Source organism: Acinonyx jubatus, chromosome B1 (assembly GCF_027475565.1).
Source record: "Acinonyx jubatus isolate Ajub_Pintada_27869175 chromosome B1, VMU_Ajub_asm_v1.0, whole genome shotgun sequence".
NCBI lineage: Eukaryota > Metazoa > Chordata > Mammalia > Carnivora > Felidae > Acinonyx > Acinonyx jubatus.
Window position 1 is genome coordinate 49028390 of NC_069382.1, and position 12178 is coordinate 49040567.

Sequence of the window (12178 nt, forward strand, 5' to 3'; positions counted from 1 at the left end):
TTACTTTGATGCATTTGCTATCTTTCCTAATGCTTCTTGATTGTATTTCACTTTTCAAAATATTTTCTGTAACTGCAATGAACCATACTTTTCTGATTTCACATTCCAAAGTTTTTCTTAAGTGTGTAAAATATAGTTCTTCCAGTTCCTTTGACCTAGATTTCCAAAGGGATAAATTAAAAACTCTAGGTGTTTAAACATTCTTACTTTAAAGCTCCAAAACTTCATTGAAATATATATATAGATTTCAAACCACTAAGTCTCGTATTCAAAGCCACCACTGTGGCTTCAATCTACCTTTCTAACTTTTGTTTCTCAGAAAGTTCACCCCTGACTCCAATGGCAGTGACACAAAACTCTTCTGACATATTTGCCAGCCAGCATACCTTCCAAGGCCAACTCAGATTTTACTCTTCTAGACAACTTTGATTTTCTGGTTGCAATACATCCTTCATAATCCTAAACTTACAAACCCTACTACTGCCTTTTATCAAAGTCTGTTACTAAAACTACATACACTCTCACATACATACACAGTATACATAATATACTGTATCCATGGTTTGTTAAATAGTGAGTTATTGATAGTAGGATCTCTTACTCATCTTTAGTATGTCCCATGATATCAAGGAGGTTTTGTATGTGATAGGCATTTAGTAGCATTTGTTGGATTGTACAGCCAAACAAAGGATTTTTGTTACTTCTTCTCTTTTCTGTTAATTTTAACTATCACATAGCCATTCATCAACAGTTTCTTCCTACTGGATCTACAGAGCTTGAATCAAACACAGCTTAAAATAAATAAGCCCCTGCCTAGGGCTCTGAACCCTTTTGTTTCTACAGAGATTTTTTTTTTTTGCTGTTGTTGGTGGGGTAATTATGTTTATTTTAACAGACCGATTTGTTTACATTTCTTGCCTTTATCAGGCCTGTCTCTTAAGTACAGAGAGAGAAACTATTTCTGGCTGTTCTGTTTTCTAAGGAAACCCTGCAATTTTCTCTTAAGGTCACAGAAGTCTTTTACTTCTGTGAATCTGCTATACACCACCCAAGACTTTAAGTTCTAAAAACCATTGTTTTCTCAAAAGTCTGGAAATGGCTTGCAAGATATAATTAGCTGACTAGAACAAACAATACCCTACAACACAAATAGATCTTCCCCTTAAAAAATAACTTATTGTTGGTCTATGTGAAAGAATCTCACTTTCTTAGTGGCTAGAAAATTCTAGAGCAAGAAAGTAGCTAGTTACAGCATGTAAATTAAAATATACAAAAATTTCAAGCCAAAAGTTGATCTAATAGTGACATGTCGAATTAAAGCAGCATATCCATTCGTGTCAGAAATAGAACAGAGAGGCCTACCACTACCACTCCTGTTCCAAACTATCCTGCAAGTATAAGCCAATGTCATTACACCACAGGAAAACAATGAGTTTAAAAAGATTCTCTGCTATGGGGCGCCTGGGCAGCTCAGTCGGTTAAGCATCCGACTTCGGCTCAGGTCATGATTTCACGAGTCCCATGTCGGGCTCTGTGCTGACAGCTCAGAGCCTGGAGCCTGCTTTGGATTCTGTGTCTCCCTCTCTCTCTGACCCTCCCCATTTATGCTCTGTCTCTGTCTCAAAAATAAATAAACATTAAAAAAAAAAAAAAGATTCTCTGCAAAGTTATACACCTGGAAGACCCATAAGAATTAGTTGGAAAAACTACTAAAAATTAAAACAATTCAACAAGGGGCTGTAGAGAGAATACAAGAAAGAAATACCCATCTTATATGTAAACTATGTAGGAAAAGATTCCAATTACAGTAACAACAAAAAAAGATGTTTAAGATTTAAAGGAAAGCACATTTGTTCTTAGACTCAATTATATGTTGAAAGAAATAAGTCACTTCTCTCCTTACATTTTATAAATTTAACCTGATTCCAATAAAAATAGAAATATTTTAGTGGGAACTAATAATTTTAAATTTTATATGACATCTAAAATTCTAAATTTTATACAAAAAATAAATGTTTGACAGCAGTCTGGAAAATTCTAAAGTGAAGAGCAATGAGTGGGAACAAGTACTATAAGATATTAAAATACACTCTAAAACTACAAAAGATGAAATAGTTTAAGTACTGTAAAATTAATAGATCAAGTGGGATAAAAGAATTGAGAAGGAAATAGAAACATAGATGCTTTTGTAAACACATAGAAGTATGTTCTACATCTTACACCTAGGAGGAAAAAATTTTTTAAAGTCTAATGACACACTATTTTTTCACTTTTCAGTGAGAAAAATATAAGACAGTGTGATGGTTACATTGCAGTGGTACACCGAGCTATGCTGCTGGAGAGTGTAATCTGATAGGTCTCTATGGGGGCATTTTGGCAATAAAATGAAATAAAAAATGCACATACCCTTTGAAACGCCCATTTCACCCAGAAATGTATCCTGCATACATCTAGAGATGCTCACAAAGGAGATCATCCTGCAACATGATTTCTAATTGCAAAAGATTGGAAACAATGAAATGCTCATCACTGAAGGTTTGGCCAGATAAAGTATTGTGAAAACAGATGACCCAAGATCTTATCGAATGCAGACTCTGACTCATTAGGTATGATTATGTAGTGTTTTATAAAATGAAGCCGTGGTAGATATTGATATGAAATGATAGGTAAGATGCATTTCTAACTTAAAAAAGAAAAAGGAATTCACAAAACCAGTGTGGGTGGGATCTCACCGTGTATGTAAAAAAAATTTTTAAAAAGGATGGAAATTTTATATATGTAAGTCCACAGAATATCTCTGAAGGGTACACAAGAAACTGATCACTGAGACTGTTCATGGGGAGGAAGACACAGATAGGAGATCTCTTCATTTTTTTTTTTGTCCCTTAAACTTGTTGTACAGTTTACCCTTTTTAAAAGTTAAACAATGTACATGTATTACCTATCTAAAAAAATACAAAAAGATGCTCAACATCACCAAACATTACGGAAATGTAAATCAAAGTCACAGCGAGAAACTAGTTCACACCCAATAGGATGGGTATTATCAAAACAACTGAAAATGACAAGTGTTGGCAAGTGGTGAAGATGTGGAGAAATTAGAACACCTGTGTCTTGCTGCTCAGAATGTAAAATGGTGCAGGTGCATATGCTGTGAAAAACAAGTGTGTTCATTCCTCAAAAAGTTAAACTGAGAATTACCGTGTGATCTAGCAATTTTATTTCTGGGAATATATCCCAAAGAATTCAAACAGAGATCTGAAGAGGTATTTGTACATCCATGTTCAAAACAGTTTTATTTGCAATAGCCAAAAGGTACAAATGACCTAAGCGTACACAGACAGATGAATGGATAAACAAAATGTGTTATACACGGTTGATGGAGTATTATTCAGCCTTGAAAAGGAAGAAAATTCTGACACATGCCACAACATGGACAAATCTTGAAGATATTATGCTAAGTGATGTCTGGAGATCAACGGTGATGGTCACACAACAATGTGAATGTACTTAATGCAGCTGAACTGTACGCTTAAAAATGGTTAAAACAGTTAATCTTATGTTGTGTATATTTGACTACAATTTCTAAAAACCGTAACACACAAAGAGAAAATCTGGAGACCTATATAGCAAGTAAAGAAAGTGAATCAGTTAAAAATCTGTCCATAAAGAAAAGCCCAAATGACTTCATTGATGAATTCTATAAAACATTTAAATAAATGGTATCAATTCTTTGAGCATTCTTCTAGAATACAGAGAAGGGAACATTTCCTAACTCACTCTATGAGAACAACATTACTCTGATACCAAAACCAAAGATCTCATAAGAAAACTACCAAACAGGGGCACCTGGGTGGCTCAGTCAGTTGAGCACCTAACTTCAGCTCAGGTCATGATCTCACTGTGAGTTTGAGTCCCACACTGGGCTCACTGCTGTCAGCACAGAGCCCGCTTTGGATCCTCTGTCCCTTCCCTGCTCACTCTCTCAAAAATAAACATTTATTAAAAGCAAAAAAGAAAAGAAAAGAAAAGAAAAGGAAAGAAAGAAAGAAAGAAAGAAAGAAAGAAAGAAAACTACAGAACAATATCTTTTGTGAATATACATGCAAAAATCCTCAAGAAAATACTAGCAAACCAATTCCATTAATATGTTTAAAGGATTATACATCACGACCAAATGGGAATTATACCTAGAATGAAAGACTGACTTAATATTCAACATTCAATCAAGGTAACACACCATAATAATAAAGGACAAAAACCATACAATCTCTTGACATGTAAAGAAAAAGCATTTGGTAAAATCCAAGACCCATTCATGATAAAAATGCTCCACAAACTAAGGATAGAAGGGAACACCCTCAACCTGATCTACAAAAAAACCAAAGCTCATATCTAATCCAGTAAAGACTAAATCCCTTCCCCTTCAGACGGGGAACTGGGAAAAGATTGGCAGGGATGTCTGCTCACACTGCTTCTATTCAATATTTACTGGAGGTTCTAGCCAGTGCAATCATGCAAGAAAAAGAAATGAAAATATGGAGATATTAGAAATGAAAACTCTCCACACATAATAGCCCCAAAGTGAAAACAATCCAAATGTGTATCAAATGGTTCATGGATAAACAAAATGTGGCATACTCATATAGTGGAATATTATTGAGCAACATATGCTACAACATGGGTGAACCTCAAAAACATTATGCTAAGTGAAAGAAGTCAGACACAAAAGACTGCATACTGTAGGAGTCAATTTATATGAAATGACAAGAAAGGGCAAATCTACAAGACAGAAAGTAGATAAGTGATTGTCTGAGCCTGGAGATAGTAATGGGGATTGACTGCTAATGGGCACAAGGGATCTTTTTGGAGTGACAGAAATATTCTAAAAGTGGATTGTGGCGATTATTGCATATTTCTGTAAATTTACTAAAAGTTACTACATAGTACCCTTTAAATGCATGAATTCTGTGGTATGTAAATTATACCTCAATAAAGTTGCTTTAAAAATGTAAAAAAAAAAAGGTGGGGGTTATAATATCTACATTACTAAAAAAATGTGTAAATGTTTATTCATTTTTTGAGAGAAAGAAAGAGAGACAGAGCGCAAGTGGGGGAGTGGCAGAGAAGGAGGGAGACACAGAATCTGAAGCAGGCTCCAGGCTCTGAGCTGTCAGCACAGAGCCTGATGCGGGGCTCAAACCCACAAAGTGAGAGATCATGACCAGAGCTGAAGTCAGCTGCTTAACTGACTGAGCCACCCAGGTGCCCCTCCTCTACATTATTAACACTACTGCTTGTTTACTCCTATTTCCACATGCTGGAAAAACATATGGGAAGGAAGACTTATTAAATTAGAACATCTAATTATGCCTTCCTGTATTTCACTGAAATTTAAAAAAATGCAAAAATATTGTATTTCGGAAAAGAGAATCTCTGCTTGGACCATAAATCTGAGGAATGGATTATGCAAGACCTTTTATTATTCACCTCCTCCCACTCTTTCATAAACATGAATGATGAAAAATAAACTGTACCTTAAGGGCAAAAAGGGTGTTCGTTTTGCAACTTCTATTAAAAAAAACACTTTCTTGAATATCATCCATCTGATTATATATCCTTGAGAGAGCTAAAGTTCATTCAAGTTGTGCATTCAATAAATTTAAATGTTTTAGACCTTACAGGCATTTCCTTCAGATATATGGTCAATCAGGGACAATTGAAACTTCCTGTTTTTCTCACAGTAAAGTTCCCACCACATAGTTCTTAGACTTGATCACTGAGTGTCTTGGGGTTTTCAAACTGACTCTTTTCTTCTTACAGTGTTTCTTATTCCCCTTCATCCTTTTGGTTTGCAGCGTTGCCTTTTTTCTTAATCTCTGAAATTTCTGGCCCTTTTTCTTAGCCCTTCCTGATACATCAAGTTCTAGCTTCATCTCACAGGTTATTCCTTTTCTGGGGATGATGGGGGATCTTATCTGTCATTTACACACACCTGGTCTGGTTGCCTTTCCAGCCCATTTGATCCCAAAATACTGCCATCTTAATTACTACACCCATGCACATCAGCATTTTCAAAGCAACACCAAAAATTCTTTAAAAATTTCCTTTTAGGGGTGCCTGGGTGGCGCAGTCGGTTAAATGTCCGACTTCAGCCAGGTCACGATCTCGCGGTCCATGAGTTCGAGCCCCGCGTCAGGCTCTGGGCTGATGGCTCAGAGCCTGGAGCCTGTTTCGGATTCTGTGTCTCCCTCTCTCTCTGCCCCTCCCCCGTTCATGCTCTGTCTCTCTCTGTCCCAAAAATAAATAAACGTTGAAAAAAAAATTAAAAAAAAAATTTCCTTTTAAAGACTCTTATGACACCACTGTTTTATCTGAAGAAACGTGTTCCCCTTTCCGGTACATTTTCCCACATCCATACATCACTACTGTAAGGACGTTTTACTAAATATGGCTGAAGTCTAAGAGACAAGAGGGTGTGTGGATTGATGAAAGGAAGTTGCATTAGGAAGACACATAGTAAGAGTAAAGAAACAGATGGCATTGTTGGCAAGGGGGAGGAAATGCATTCTCATACGCTACTGGTACAATGGTAAACTAGCAGGCAAGTTGGCCACAATTGTTAAAATTTTAAGAAGGAATGTTCTTGGGTACAATTAAATGCATTGTTTGGCCATTACATTAAAAAAATGCTTGAGCCAGTGCCCAATGACATCTCCACATCAGGAAGTTCACCGTAATATTGTTTGAATTGCACCAGTAAGCCCACTAGACATTACTTTTCATAAAGACAGGGAGTAAATCTGTTTTGTTCACTGCAATATACCCAGTACCTTGAGCAATGCCTAGCACAGAGGAGGAAGGTGTTCAGGAATATTTGTTGAATGAATAAATGAATCATAATGGAGATCTGAGGGGTAGTTTGTGCCTGGACCTCAGTTGGTATTTAGCACGCCAGGAGCAAATTTTCCATTTGGAATACTGTATTTTACTGATTTTCAGGCTATGCTACACTCCTGGCCTTTGCCAAGTACACTCTACTGATCATCAGAGACAATGGTAGCAGGATTTGAGTGCTCAAAGCAAACCAGTCACAAAACAGATGTACGACTGCAGTTATATGCAACACTAATGATGTCATGCTTACATTGAGAGCCAATATAACTATTTCAATTCAACCATTATTTTCAACTATCATTGCTGAAAAAAATCTATGATTGGTACACTTTTTTTTTTTGCATTAAGTATAAAAGATTTATTCACAGTAATAATTATGACTTTGAAATGTCCCAAAGTAAAATATGTTTTTATCTCACAGCACTGCTGAACAAAGTATGTGACTTGGCCTTATGTTACACATTGCTTTTCAGTTTGAGGAAAGAAAGGAAAAAACACCTATCATACCAAATACCAAGGTGGTGATAAAACATGACCTTTCTGAAGCTCAAAATGATATTACATCAAAAAGACACACGAGGGCACTCTAATCAACCAGCAAAAAGAAACAGAAAAGTGTGAAATCAGGTTGACATTTTAACAATCAGTCTGAAATAGGTGAATTAATAAACACTGGTAAAGTTGTGAATGTTGGTAATTTATAGCAAGAGATTTTCTATTCTTCACCCAAGTTCTAAGAAGCCTAAAGGATTCTGCAATTCTGTAAACTGGAGAAATAAAATATCACTCTCAGATCCAAATAAGGATTAACCACACCCGTCCTAATAATTTGTTACATTGACTTTGTGGTAGAATTTGCCCCTTTCAAGTAAAGATCTTGTAGATCATCTACAATTCCAGTTGGTATTTTATCTGTTCTCCACAGGGAACAATCCATGAATCCATTTCTCTGCTCCATCTGTTTTCCTAGGAGAAATGGTGAGTGAAAAGTTTGAGCCTTCCCCCAAATGAAATAGTACTTTGTATAAAGGAGAATAGATCACTGAAGAACATCTCCTGGCCTTCTTGAATTTTTTAATTTGTAAATACAACTATAGCATACAATTTCCTCCATCAAATTAAAAAAGTATAGCATAACAAGCATTTAAGTAACCTTCCATTCAGGGGCGCCTGGGTGGCTCAGTTGGTTAAGCTTCTGACTTCGGCTCAGGTCATGATCTCACGGTCTGTGAGTTCGAGCCCCGCGTCGGGCTCTGTGCTGATAGCTCAGAGCCTGAAGCCTACTTCAGATTCTGTGTCTCCCTCTCTCTCTGACCCTCCCCCGTTCATGCTCTGTCTCTGTCTCAAAAATAAACATTAAAAAATTTAAAAAAAATAAGTAACCTTCCTTTCAGAACTTTAACAAGACAGCAACAATAACTACAGAAAGCCACGGACTCTGAGGTAATCAGGCTCATTCACTAAGGATTATCACTAATCTTAAAGTCACATTCAAATTTGTGCCTCAGCAAAATCCCAATAATTCCCTGTCATCAATCTTTGGGGTCACACGTAAAAATTAAAATGGAAAGTATTAAAACTTTGAATGCCAGTATACTGTGGTTGCATAATAAATCTTTGTTGACTTAATAAACTAGAAGATTCTCTCCATGTCTGGAACTATCTATAGAAAGTATGACAGGGGCGCCTGGGTGGCTCAGTCGGTTAAGCGGCCGACTTCGGCTCAGGTCATGATCTCGCGGTGAGTTCGAGCCCTGCATCGGGCTCTGTGCTGACAGCTCAGAGCCTGGATCCTGTTTCAGATTCTGTGTCTCCCTCTTTCTGACCCTCCCCCGTTCATGCTCTGTCTCTCTCTGTCTCCAAAATAAATAAATGTTAAAAAAAAAAAAAAAAAGTATGACACATGCTGCATTCTTGCGCACTGCTTCTTTTATTCATTCACTTTAATCTTCATCTATTTGAATGACTAAATTCCTGGATATGATGTTCCAAACTCAATTTGTCAACGTATTCAGTATTTTTTTGTTCCACAAGGTTCTTGTTAAGGACCGTGATGAATTCCAGTTTCTATCCTTTGCTGAATTGGCCATCGGGGCATAGCTAATTATGCTGTTAATACTAATAACAGAACATGCTGTAAAATACCCTGATTTAGAGGATACACTTCCAATTTTCCAGTTCTTTAAAAATGATTCTGGTTAACTGAAGGTGCCAATAAAATTTTTTCAGTCAAATAAAGCCACCTGAATACTGCATGATATTGTAGACAATCATTAAGATCCTTTTGGGTTAGTATCTCTCTAGGGAGGAGATATCCAAGGATTACTTTATAATGATATCCATGGTCTTCCCTCGGGTGTGTGAAAAGCCACCGAGAGTGATGTGTAAAGTTAAGAGAACTATAAATGGTATTACAGAGGCTAAACTGAGCAGTATAAAAACTAACCTGAGCATGCAACCTCATTGGTATGATCTGATATGGAGCCCTTTATATTATCAAGGAAGTTTCCCAACTTTCTTTACCTGTAATCTTTTTCAAAGATCTTAACTTAATCACATTTAAAGCTAATTTTAAAAACAGCCTTCAGGGGCACCTGGGTGGCTCAGTACGTTAAGCATCAGACTCTTGATTTTGGCTCAGGTCATGATCTCACAGCTGTTAAGATCGAGACCCACGTCAGGCTCTGTGTTGTTAGTGCAGGGATTCTCTCTCTTCCTATCACTTCCTCACGTGCTCTCTCAAAATAAATAAGCTTAAAACGCACTCTGGCTTCCTTTTATCAAGAGATCACCTAACATATGCCACGCATTGTGAAAGGTGCTGGAATCCCTGCTTTCATTAGACAACAGACTCTTGAGGAAGGAATCTTGGTTCTACCACTTTTTCATCTGTGTAACTTTGAGCCACTTCACTTCCCTGAGGCTCAGACTTTTTATCTGTAAAATGGGAATACTATCACCTAGATCAAAGGAGTAAGTGGGACACCAAATAGCAAGTGCCCAGCACATAGCAAATTGCTGCTTAAACACTCCTTAATCTTTTCTTATCAACAGTCACAGATCTTGACAATCTTTCAGAAATTATTCAACTACTATTCAGTGGCATCATACTATGTGTCAGGCCATGGGAATATATGAGGGAGGACAGACGTAAAACCAACAACTGCCACAAAAAGAACATGTGCCATGGAAGGATATAACAGGGGTGCCCAATTCAAGGAATCCTTGAAGAAGTGCTCAACCAAGACCTGACCTATATGAAGAAAGTGGGCAAGCAAAAAAGTGTTGTAGGTGATGCAACACATTTAAAGTCCCAGAGACAATGGTGAGCTGAAGGACCTGGAAGATGTGCAATACAATTGAAAATGGACAGCAAGGGAGATGAGGACTAGACAGAAGCCTGAAAAGGTAGGCAGGGTCATATTTTGCAGGACCAAGTAAGCCAAATTAAGAATTATAAGACCTTATCCTAAGGGCAAAGGAAGCTACTGAGGGGTTTTATGGAACTCTGCAATTTTAAAAAAAAAAAAAATTTTTTTTTTAACGTTTATTTATTTTTGAGACAGAGAGACACAGAGCATGAACGGGGGAGGGTCAGAGAGAGGGAGACACAGAAACGGAAGCAGGCTCCAGGCTCTGACCCATCAGCCCAGAGCCCGATGCGGGGCTCGAAGTCACGAACCGCGAGATCGTGACCTGAGCTGAAGTCGGACACCCAACCGACTGAGCCACCCAGGCGCCCCATGGAACTCTGCAATTTAAAATAACTTCTGGGATGCAGAGTAAAGAACAGACTGGATGGAGTTAAGATTGAATGCAGGGACTGGGCACGTGGGTGGCTCAATTGGTTAAGCGTCCAACTCTTGATTTCAGCTCAGGTCATGATCTCAGGGTTTGTGGGTTCGAGTGTCAGCCACTGCGCTGACAGTGTGGAGCCTGCTTGGATTCTCTGTCTCTCTGTCTCTCTCTCTCAAAAATAAACATTTGAAGAAGATAAAAGAAAAATAAAGATTGAATGCAGGGAGATCAGTTAGAAGGTATTGTTGAATTCCAAGTGTCAAGTGAAAAGAGCCAGTACAAAAGCAGTATTAGTGGGACTGGAGAGAAACAGACTTGTTCAAGAACAGACGGAGAATCAACAAGATATGGTCAGATTGTGCATGGGGAGGGTATTTTGTAAGTCATAATCTCAAAAACATGAATGTGCTCAATAAAATATATTTCTGTGTTTCATGATATAAATGTAAAACATGACTTATTACCACATTATTCCTGAAGCATAGCACAAAGTTAAAAATTTTAGGCCATCAGATGATTTATTTCAACTTTATGGGAGGCATGACCCACAAAAGAAGTCTTAGTGAGTGTCAATGGTTTTGAAACCACTTTGCTATGTTGGCAGTAATTCCACATTAAAGATCATCTAACCACCAAATGAGTTTTAATATGTAACACATGGATTGAAAGTAAAGCCGGAGGGACTATAGATAGAACACTTTCTCTTCCTTTGAGGCACATTTTGGTTCTTAACAAAAAAAATTTTTTTAGGGGCTCCTGGGTGGCTTAGTGGGTTGGGCATCTGACTTCGGTTCGGGTCATGATCTAGCGGTTCGCGAGTTAGATCCCCGAGTCCGGCTCTGAAATAATAAGTTACTTTTTTCCCATGTTTTCACATTTGTAAATAAATTAAGCAGGAGGATATTATGAGCAAACCAAAGTTTATGTAAACTTGGCTCTCCGATACTCAAATGAGTTTTTATGGAAAAAATTGTTTCACATTTGCATGCCTTCTCAGTAAGCACACCAAATGTGATTTATCCTTTATTGAGGACACATGGTCTGTGTTCCAACCACTTAAGTGCAATTTCTTTGCACCTGTAACCAGAGCCCTCTTCATGGAAGGCCTACTCATTTTTCCTATCAGTTTGAGTCTTGTCTATCTCCCTCCTCTCTCCCACCCCATTATCCTTTCAATTCCCCAAACCCTGAACATGCTCTTCTTTTACCATGATCATAATGCATTATAATTTTGCCTCTTTTCTGTCTTCTTCATTAAATTACATACTTCTTTAGGGCAAGGCAGTGACCTTCAATTCTGCATTCTTACATGTTTTACACGCTGACCCAGGAACAAATTAACAGTCAAGATTTACTGATCTGTACCCTTCTCCCTACATAAACAGCTTGAAACGGAAGCAGTTTTGAAGTTAAATCTACTTTAATACTTTCTGTGACTTCTTTTCAGAAAACAACTGACACTTCACAGAGTATATGTCTATAG

The 12178-nt window shown here is 37.5% G+C and overlaps 1 protein-coding gene across 4 annotated transcripts in view; it reads right to left on the reverse strand.

Annotated features, from left to right (window-relative positions):
• INTS9 (integrator complex subunit 9) overlaps window positions 1-12178 on the reverse strand; it is a 101300-nt gene that overhangs the window by 87956 nt on the left and 1166 nt on the right. The gene's annotated exons all lie outside the window — the stretch shown is intronic.